Below are 10,478 nucleotides of genomic sequence, written 5' to 3'. Positions count from 1 at the left end.
ACTCCTAGCACCTCTTACTCCCAGCTCCTCACACACACACCACAAACTGAGGTGAAGTCCTTTTTAAACTCAGGTGCCCTGATTAGCCAGCCTGCCCTAATTGCTTCTAGCAGCTTCTTAATTGGCTCCAGATGTCCTAATTAGGCTGCCTGAGCGAATTTGTTCCAGCAAGTTCCTTCTTGTTCTGGAACTGCCCCTGTTACCTTACCCAGGGAAAATGGACCTGCTTAATCTGGGACTAATGCATCTGCCTTCTAAGGTGAGCGGCGGGGCAGGGCTTGCTCTCCTGTCTCAAAGGGCTGCAGCTCAGGGGCTCGCGTGGGGGTGACTGTCCGCAGCTCAGTCAAAATGCAGACTCCAGTGGCTCTCCTTGCTTCTCCAGCTCTGTTCCGCTGCTGTTCCAGGGCTCTGCAAAGGCCAGTTTCCATATCTGTACTGAGCAGGCCTGGGACTCAGACTGTACAGCTCTCTGGTGTTTCCCATCTACAGCTGGCTCACCGGGAGTTCCAGCCGAGCACTACCTCCAGGGATATTGATATTGCTCTAAGTTCATTGGTGCAGGTGCTGCCACAGTTGGGGTGGCTGGTTCAGGAGCAGGTATTGGAACCGTGTTTGGCAGCTTGATCATCAGCTATGCCAGGAATCCCTCTCTCAAGCAGCAGCTCTTCTCCTACGTGAGCCTGGGCTTTGCCCTGTCCAAGGCCATGGTGCGCTTCTGTGTGATGGTGGCATTCCTCATCCTGTTTCCTATGTGACAGCCTCTGGGCCAACCCATGGCTTCCATCACTCTGTGTCCTGTCCGCTTTGAGTCTGTCTCCTTTACCAGAGCATTCCAGATTTATTATTGAACAAAAGCTTTCCTCCTAAACAAACAAAAAAAACCCAACACTCTCCTGTAGCCATCTGGCCTGACCCTGTCACAGTGAACATTGTTGTCATTAACTCTTGCTCTTCCCAGGCCAGAGGAATTGCACTATTTTTTCCATTAGAATTGGTGTCCAGACACTGCTTAGAGACTGTGAGGGGCACAAGCTCCTATTGAGATCTTATACTGAACAGAAAACTAACAGGCTGTGTTTAGGGCCCTCCAGAATTCTTCCACTATCTCTAAGTCACTGTTTGTGTCCAAAGGAAGGCTTGATTCATTGAAAGAAATTTCATACTCACAATTTGATACCCCATTGGTTCACTCTTTGGGTTGCCATCAGAGGTGAAAGTAAGCCGGTATGGTATGGTACGGCATACCAGCAAGAGCCGGTACATGGCTGACCGTACTGGCAGGGAGCAGCTTCCCCAGGCCAGCAATTTAAAGGGCCCAGGGCTCCCAGCAGTGGCCAGAGCCCCGGGCCGTTTAAATCGCCACCAGAGCCCCGCTGCAGGAGCCCTGGGGTAGCGGTGGCAGCAGCTGGGAGCCCCAGGGCTCAGGCAGAAAATTAAAGGGCCCAGGGCTCCCGGCAGTGGCTGGAGCCCTGAGCCCTTTAAATCACCACCCGAGTCCCAGGGCTCCCGGCAGCTACCGTGGGGCTCTGGCAGTGATTTTAAGGGCCCAGGGTTCCCAGCCGCTGCTACAGCAGCCGGAGCCCCGGGCCCTTTAAATTGAGATTTAAAGGGCTCGCGGATTTAAAGGCCACGCCTCTTCTGGTTGAGGCCCTGACCCCTGTTCACGACTCCAGCATACCAGTAAATCCTTTAAGTTACTTTCACCCCTGGTTGCCATGGACCTAAGCCCTGCAGTGATGTATGCACTATTAACGCTTCTCTTCAGCATGGCATTGCTAGAAATCTAGAAACTCAGACCATTCTCTGCCTCACCCCCACTGTGAGAGTGTACTCCTTCTCTTTCCTAGCCCAAAACTCATACTCAGCTGTGATATCAACTAACATTCTGATCCTATCTAATCATGTACCTGTTCTTGTAGGCTTACTGTATATTTCAGTACATGGCTAAGCCTAGACTTTCCACTTCCTTCCTACCTAAAACTGGATCTCTCAAAGGGCTTGTCTACACTGGTGCTTTACAGCGCTGAAACTTGCTGTGCTCAGGGGGAGTGTTTTTTCACACCCCTGAGCGAGAAAGTTGCAGCACTGTAAAGTACCAGTGTAGACAAGCCCTAGTCTCTTCCTGGAGACCAATGAAGCCACAGCCCCTTCCAGGACATCTTGTGGAAGTCACTTAAGTTCTTTCACAACAAAATAATGTCATTCACATCTAAGAGAATCTGGAACGATTGAAACAATAGGATTTGACCAAATGCCTAAGAGTAGATGAGTAGTGTGTATACCAACCTAACCCCCCGTGTAGACAGCACTATAATTGTGGCAGAGCTTCTCCTGTCAAGAAAGCCACTGCCTCTCGGGGAAGTGGATTAATTACGCTGACAGCTGTGCTAATGTACTGCTGTATGTGAAGAGAAGCCCCTAGCTTACAGCCCCAAGACTCTTTAGCCAATGGACCTAAAAGCTTGTGCACTCTCTCTCTCTCTCTCTCTCTCAATCTTTGTTTGCCTCTGCACTTCTATTCTTGTCTATCCTCAGGTTTCTCTGTGTTCCCTCTCACACCCACACACCTGGTCACAATACCCAATCGAACCCTCAGCCCACATAGTGCTAGTCTTTGGGCAGACTCTATTAGGCTTTGTTTTAGGTGTGGTCCCTTAACTGTCTCTTACATCTGTCTTAAATAGAGGACTTGTTCTCACATCTGTTTGAATGAGGTTTTAACTCAACCAATAACAACATTTCACCCGAGCTCATAACAACTTTCTGCTTGCTCCAGGCATTTTGGGAACCTAACATAAAAGCAGGCAGATTGCTTGTTGTCTGCTGCAGCAAACTAGCTCTTCAAATATTTGCCAGCAGGGACCCAAAGGAGAAGTATCACACCTCACAATTTAGCTCATACCCATTTCTTCTGCTTCTGACCCACCATATTCCACTGACACCACTCACTCTACCAAGGACTTCCATAGATTTTTAGTTGCCTCACCTTCCCCAGATACTGCAGTGGCCTCAAGCTCCTTGTGCCTGCCCATCATCCTGGAAGAAGCTTAGGGAGCAATTCAGAGCATGAAGTCCAGGACAACTCTTGGTTTCTCAGTGTGCTTTAATCCATAAGGTTGTTGGTTACTTGCCCTCATTACTGTGCATGTTTACAGGAGGCTTAAGAAGGATGTGTTGTACCTCTCACCCAGCAAGTCACCCTTAGCTTGATACTGCTAGTCTGGCAATAGCCTAGTTTATTCATTTAGTGCCCAATATTCTTTTTTCAATGCTAGCTATGAGATGCTGGCAAAATTATTTATGAAGAGACAAGAACCTTCTCCCGAGTCCCAGCCATTATCCAAAACAACCAAATTGGCTAGAGCTAGAACACTCTTTTTGTTCCCTAAAGGTTTGGACCAGACTCCAAATTCTGCCCTTCAGTGCATCATCTTAATGCAGAGGTCTCTGCCTTCATACACTGGGATTCTGGATAGTTCTTGTCAGGCTACAGGATGGTGATACTTTTTACATAATTTAGCCTACAGTAATCTGCTTTCACCAGCATACAGGCATGTATGGCATTAAAGTGAGACAGTGAGCATAAATTACCGTAATGTACTAATGGCCTCCTAGCAGGAGGCACAGCCTCTATGGAGTTGATCTTCATGTGGCTTTACTGCACTGTTTGTTACATAACCTTCTGTGAAACTGTATTATATCTAGTTATCTTCTCTTTAGTTATTGGAAGAAAAGATAGGGATAGGGAGGAGAAAACAAGATTCTCTTGTGAAGTACATGATCAGGATGGAATCTGCTATTAAATCTGACTTACTGTGGGCAACTTTACAATAGCTTGAAACTCTTTACACCTTACTTTTCTTTTCTTCCAAGAAAGAAACTGTCTGCTCTTTTAAGACTGCCATCAATTGTGACTACTAATTACAGGTTTGTGTAATTGCCTTTCCTTATGAATAAAGTTATTTGCTTTTAAAGTGCCACTTACATGGTGTGCTTTCTTAATGTTCTACTGACATTCGATATACTGCCATTTGCAAAAAGAATTAGAGCTGTTTGGAGAAGTTACAGGTCTCTAAAGCTGATGTCTACAGGGGCAGAATTGCTAACAGTTACGTAATCGGTAATTATAAAGTTGATGATCGAAAACACTACCATATGAAAGTGGATAAAAAATAGTATTTTGTCCTAGGCATATACTAACAAATAAGCATATACTGTGTTCTGCTTCTTATTTAAATAATATGAACACTTAATGGATGGTCAAAACCAAACTACATTTCACTAAATTTGTTCATAGTGTCTTCTCTGAACCAGCATTATATTCAGTCATTTTTTTCACGTCTATGCTAGAAACAAACATCCTTAAAGACAAGCGACCTTAAGACATGCTGTTAAAAATTAACTCAGGTAACTGTATGCATGGGCAACTTGGAATGATTTACAGGGCTCTATCATATAATCAAGTGGAAGAGAATAAAATTTCCAAATAACTCAACTCAAGTACAAGTTAAATAAGTCTGACACAGCAACAGCTGTTAGTGCTGTTTTTAGTTTATAAACAACTAGTAAACAGACAGAAATATCTGCAGGAAAAGAAACTTTTAAGCTACTCATGGAGCATAACTCTTATACTGGTAAATGAAAATAATCACAATTCAAATCAGATAGTAAGACTGTGTTTATCTAATGGGGGAAGAGAGAATACCATCAGACCTGTGAACAATCAAAATGTACCAATATAGCTCAAATTTTGCATATTGAAAACTGTTACAAGCTTAACTACCACCCTGCATTTAAAACAAGTTAATCAAAAACTCTCACCTAAGACAAAGGGTATGTGAGCCCACACAGAAACTTGTAGAATAAATTAACTCAAAATTAGTGTCAATTCTGCTCCCATTTAACCTTTCTTGAAATCCCCATCCTCGTGAAAGGCAGCATAGGTAGAGCAATGGATTAGGACTCAAAAGAACAGTACTGTATTCCTAGCTGTCCCACTGATTTGCTGTGAGACCTTAAAATCACTTAATTGCCCTGTGCCTCAATTGCCTCCTCTGTAAAATGGGGATAATAAAACTTAGCTCTTTTTGTAAAGTGATATGAGACTTAGCGACAAAAAGTGCTATAGAAGTGGCAGGTGGTGTTCTGTGCTGTTCTTTTGGAAAGATAAAATTGATGTTGTAGCCTGACAATGCTTTTGTCTATGCTTTTTTGCTTAAAAATTGACTTAAGGAAATACTGACTGGTACATTAAACCAACAAAAAATAAAATGAATTCTAAAAGTGACTCTGAGTGAAATAGAAAAATGTGCACTAGTGTAGCGAGGCGGTGTGGTGCCCCACCACCCCGCAGAGGGAAGAACCTCCCCAGACACCAAAATGGGTGGAGCCAGTGGATCCTGTGCCCACCCCCCAGAGGTCAAGGCGCAGAACAGGAATTATAAAAGCCCAACCCCAGAGCTTACTTGGGCTGCTGCCGCCAGAGAGGCCAGATACCTGTGGCCTGATTCCAGCTTGGGAGACCCCGGCAATCCGCGGCTGACCCGAAGACTGGCCGACCCGGCCAATGCCGACCCGGCCACGGAGGAGCTGCCAAGCCTACCCGTTGCCAGCTACCCAGAGGAGCTGCCGAGCCTACCCCTTGCCAGCTACCTGGAGGAACCCATGGTGCTGGAACCTTCCGAGGATGCCACCCTGACCCAGGTACCCTACAAGGGGGAGTCCGGAAGTAGCCTGGGGACAGCCGACCTTAGTCTGGCTACAGCACTGCCAGAACCAATGTCAGTGTGTTGCGGCCAGGATCCCCACTGACGCAGCAGCGGGTCTTCTCCCACTGCTATGGCCCCAGGCTGGGACACAGTGGAGTGGGAGGGCCTGTGTCCTCACGGGTGGCAGTGTCCCCCTCTCCCTGGTCGCTCAAAGCCAGGGCCCGGGCTTATATCGAACTATTTGCTTAGTCCCTGCCTGAGGGCCTGAGCTTCTGGCTGTTTGTTTGGTGCCCTGCCCTGACCCAGGGCCCGGGCTTATATTGAACTATTTGCTCAGTCTGTCTGAGGGCCTGAGCCTGTGACGATTTGTTTGCTGCCTGCCCTGACCCAGGGCCTGGGCTTAAATTGTAATCTTGCGGGGCCCTGCCTGAAGGTCTGGGCCACAGACCGGGTATTCCCCAACCCAGCAGAGAGGGTATAGCAAGGCGATGTGGTGCCCCACCACTCTGCAGAGGGACAAGCCCCGGCCGAGTCCCCTTTCAACTAGCCACAGTACTTCATTCATATTGCAGAAGGAAAAACTGAAGTACATTTCCTGAACATGTAGACAACTAATCATAGGAAGAAAGGTCTTGACTTTTTGTAACCATCATTTTAAACATAATGTTTCTGTCTTAGGAAGTTAGTCTGTGGATTCCACATCCATATTTGGAAAACATCATAGGGGGTCCAGGATGGGATTGACAAAGTGATATGGGGCCAAACTTTTCTTTTCCAGTCATTATTTCAAATCCACTAGGGAAAAGATCCATATTACAAAAGCATCCACTACAACTGTTGCTAAGCAAAGAGGGCCAGGATTGTGTGGACCTGGAAACTAGAGTTGCTTTTAGGCATATGCTATTTTGGGGTAGTTTCCCATGTTATTGCCCATATATTACTGGTACCGTTGTATTAATACCTAGAGAATTTCAGTCTGTCTCTCTAGCCCAATTCATGAACTCTACATTTACTTTGTTATAACAATGTCAGCTTTGAGATTGAGATAAGAAAATAATAGGTGGAGTGGCAAAACATTTCAGTCCTTTTATGGGAGAGCGTGAACACATGGGAGGAACAGGATTCTTACAATCAATAGGCATCATATGGCAAGTGCCACAGCAACTTACCTTGAATATCAGAAAACTTGGGAGTTTGATTTATTATAAAATGACATTGATTATTGTCACCTTGCCTTTCTTCTGAACATTTGCAGTGAGGGTGGCAGAAAGTGTGTATTGCCTCCGTTCCCATCTGAAAAAGCACTACTTCATTATATGTCTTTCTTTGATTGAGGCTGTAGGCTTTTGTCTAATGAAAATGTATGTATACCTTTTCAAAACTAAAATGCAAACTTTCCTGATTTGTTAAACCAATGTGACTCTACCAGAAGGATTATAATCATTCTTGACACTTACTGTGTTCAGAATATTGTACCAATATCCACTAATCTCTACAACCTATATGATAAGTGACTAGCATTATCCCTGTTTGGGAATGGGAAAACTACTGAGGCACAGAGAGAATGAGTGATAGTCTCAAAAATGCATAATGTGTTGGATTCAATCAGAGCTGGGATTATGCCAGTCCTGTGATCAGATCCCTTTGGCTTATATGCATGATGACATAAAAGTACAGCTGGGATTTTCAAAAGTTCCTAAGGGAATTAGGCACACAACTAGCATTCATATCCCACTGAATTAGAATGCTAACTCCATTAGGCTCCTTTGAAAATCCCAGCCAATGTTCATAAGAACATTTCAGCTACAAGGCTTTCAGGAAATCTTCTTTAGGCATTTCTCATGACAAAGGCCTTTAGACTGAAAAATCCTTGCAGCATAAATTTAAGAAAAATCCCTTTTATGCAACCAGGACTCTAACTTAACATAATTGTTTACTTCAGCTACTTCACAGGGTTCTTCTAGTAACTAGGACAGGGGGATGAAGACTTGCAGTGAGAGACTCAGAGCATTTGTACCTACATTTCACATATTCCAGGAGTGGAGTTTCATATAAATCTTTATATTCTTAAACTGCCCTTGAGTTGCAGGGATATATGCTACTAATTGAAGTGTTGTATGCATATTGGTTCTGACATTAATGCATTGAAAGCAGTACACTGCACTACTTTTAGTGACTGCCACAGTACAGTGCAGAACATTGGCCTTCTGCTGAATTACAAAGCAATTTTGGGGGGAGCTTTTGCTGTAACTCAAACTAACTAAGCCAAACTATGTCAAATTTGGCAACAAAGAGTGATTCAACCTAAAAGATTACATTTTTCCAAAGTTATGAGTGACTGAAAAGAGAGGCTTTGCCTCTGATTCAGCAAAGCACTTAAACATATGCTTAAATCCATCCCTATTCAGCAACGTTGTTAATTACATGCTTAACTTGAAATAATTGCTTAAGTCCCATGGACCTCAACACCATTGTAGTTAAAAGTGCATGCAAGTGCTTTGCTGAGTGAGAACCTTTGTGCAGAAATGCCTCCTTTACTGCATGTCACTATTCAGTCTTGATGTCCTAGCTGTCACTTTTTAAAATAGTATTCTCAGTCTGGATGTTTTCACAGGAGTTATAAAACTTCCTAAGCACTACACAGTATATTGACGGCAACTGACAAGTAGAAAACACCAGTTCTTTACCATATCTAATATTTTTGGATTAGATTTGTATATCAAAGTTTTATGTCCTGTCTTTCATAAACCACTCTTTCATCCCAAAGACCCTTTCTTTTTATGTAGAGTCTTAAATCATTTTGTTCTCTGTCACAGGAGCTGGCCCCAGCAAGGCATTAGGCATCCAGCCCACCTGGGACAGGGCTAGTTAAGGAGAATGAGCCAACCCAGATCCAAAGTGGATAGTTAATTCAATAGGTAAGATATACCTCGGCCTAATGTGTAGGCTCAGTTAAGGAGAATGAGCCATCACAGGAAGGCTGGGTGCCTGATGCCCACTGGGGCCAGCCTTATGACATCCTCCAATGAATAGTGACAGCCTTGGGGTGGACCACTCTTGTTTCACAGTGCAAGTAATACTGCCTATAGGTTAGGACAGGAAATGAAGAATATTTATTCAAATTAAACTGCTGGTTGAACTGAGACTAAAATACAGATAAGCACAAGGGTTAACTCCCTAATCTTGCAAAAGTGGCATGGTATCTTTAATCACAGATGGTCAGGTCCCCTCCATGACATGACTGTAACCGAGCAAGCTGACCCTTAAAGAGAGAGGTGCTGCCTTCCCCCATAACTAGAAGCATGGGCCCTACTAAAACCTGACCACAGGGTCAAGTGACTGAATATGGATTGAGTGATGACAGGGTTACAAGACTCCTTCAGTAAGATCACCAGAAGCAGTACCTGCTTGGGAATCTCTCAAGAGTAACTAAGGAAGAAGCCTGGAAAGAAGACCTGAAGAACAGCAGTGGCTATTTCTTTTCTCAAGAAAGAGGTTGAAAGGGTTTAGAACCTGGAAAGAGGCCTAAGAAAATGCCTGGTAAAAATCCCTTTAGGAAGGGGTGGTGTCTAGGTTAGAAATCTACAGGTTTGTAGTAGAAGCCGGGTAACCAAGGACTATATCTAAGCTCTGATGCCAAGGAGAATTAAAAGCTTGCATTTGGGAAAAGGACTGTCTGGCCTAGCACGCTTGCAGTGGTGTGGCCTGGTATATACAGCTGCTCTTTGTCCTAGAAGCCCTGGGGAGGGTCCTAGGAAATCCACACTTTCCTCTGCCACAAAGTGAAAGGGCTCAGCTCAAGAGCGTGTGCGGGATTTTTAGTCTGGTTTGAACTCTCATTTATCCCCAGAGGGGAATGCTTTTGATGTAGCTAGAGGGTGAAATCAAGCAAAGCATTTAACTGGCCTGAGGGAGACTGTGTACCGCAAGGGAAAACTGAGGTAGAGAAGGGGAGACTGAGGCATGGCAACTGAAAAGAGTTGGAGTGAGATGACCTTGTAACAAGGTCTCCTCAAATATTAGCCAGCAGCCATTTGAGCATCATAATTGATGTGAAAGAGGCAATGTAACAACCCCTTTTCATGTCATAGACAAGACAGAAATCAATCAGTCCTGTTTAAAAGTTTCCAATAGCTGCAATGGGAGTCTCTTACCTTGTCCTCACATACTGGAGGAGTGATCCCGGCATGCAGAAAACATCTATTCAATCTACTGGTCTGCCTATTTGAAACAGTTGCTGAACTGCCTACACCAGACAGTCCTTTTTGCCATTGTCCTAGTCCTCTTATCTGGACAAAGGGAATCATTGCTAATGGGTCTCCTATCCATGTATTATTTGAGAAATAAGTGGGAACAAATCTAAATGTGCCAGATCAACATGAGTGATTTCCTGAGTGGTATCTTTAGTTTGCTGTTCATGAAACTAGCCAGGGATGGTTTCATTTCAAAGAAGACAGCTGTCTTGACTGACTCAGATTGTTACTCTTAACCCACGCACAATGATTCTTTAGCTCTTTTCTATCATGTGTCTTACAGCTGCAACCATGAGATTTCATGCATGCCTGCAAAGAGTGAGGTACCTCCAGCTATAATTTAAATCTGGTCACAAGTAATATAGTCTGTTGCTACACCATGTGATATTTTCATCACTTCTGAAAGTAGTAGCTCTAGAATATTATGTAACAATCTTAAGGTTACATATGTAGTTATGTCATTTATCTGTGTACTGGATTTACATTCTAGGAACTGCTGTTTATAGGGGCAGCTATT

At 44.2% G+C, this 10,478-nt stretch overlaps 1 pseudogene; it reads left to right on the top strand.

The window, feature by feature from the left end:
- Positions 1–282: 282 nt before the first annotated feature.
- LOC140915281 (ATP synthase F(0) complex subunit C1, mitochondrial pseudogene) lies at positions 283–815 on the top strand (annotated as a pseudogene).
- Positions 816–10,478: the final 9,663 nt, after the last annotated feature.

Source organism: Lepidochelys kempii, chromosome 7 (genome assembly GCF_965140265.1).
Source record: "Lepidochelys kempii isolate rLepKem1 chromosome 7, rLepKem1.hap2, whole genome shotgun sequence".
Classification (NCBI taxonomy): domain Eukaryota; kingdom Metazoa; phylum Chordata; order Testudines; family Cheloniidae; genus Lepidochelys; species Lepidochelys kempii.
Note: the sequence above shows the minus strand (reverse complement) of the source record. Positions and strands in the feature narration are given on the sequence as shown.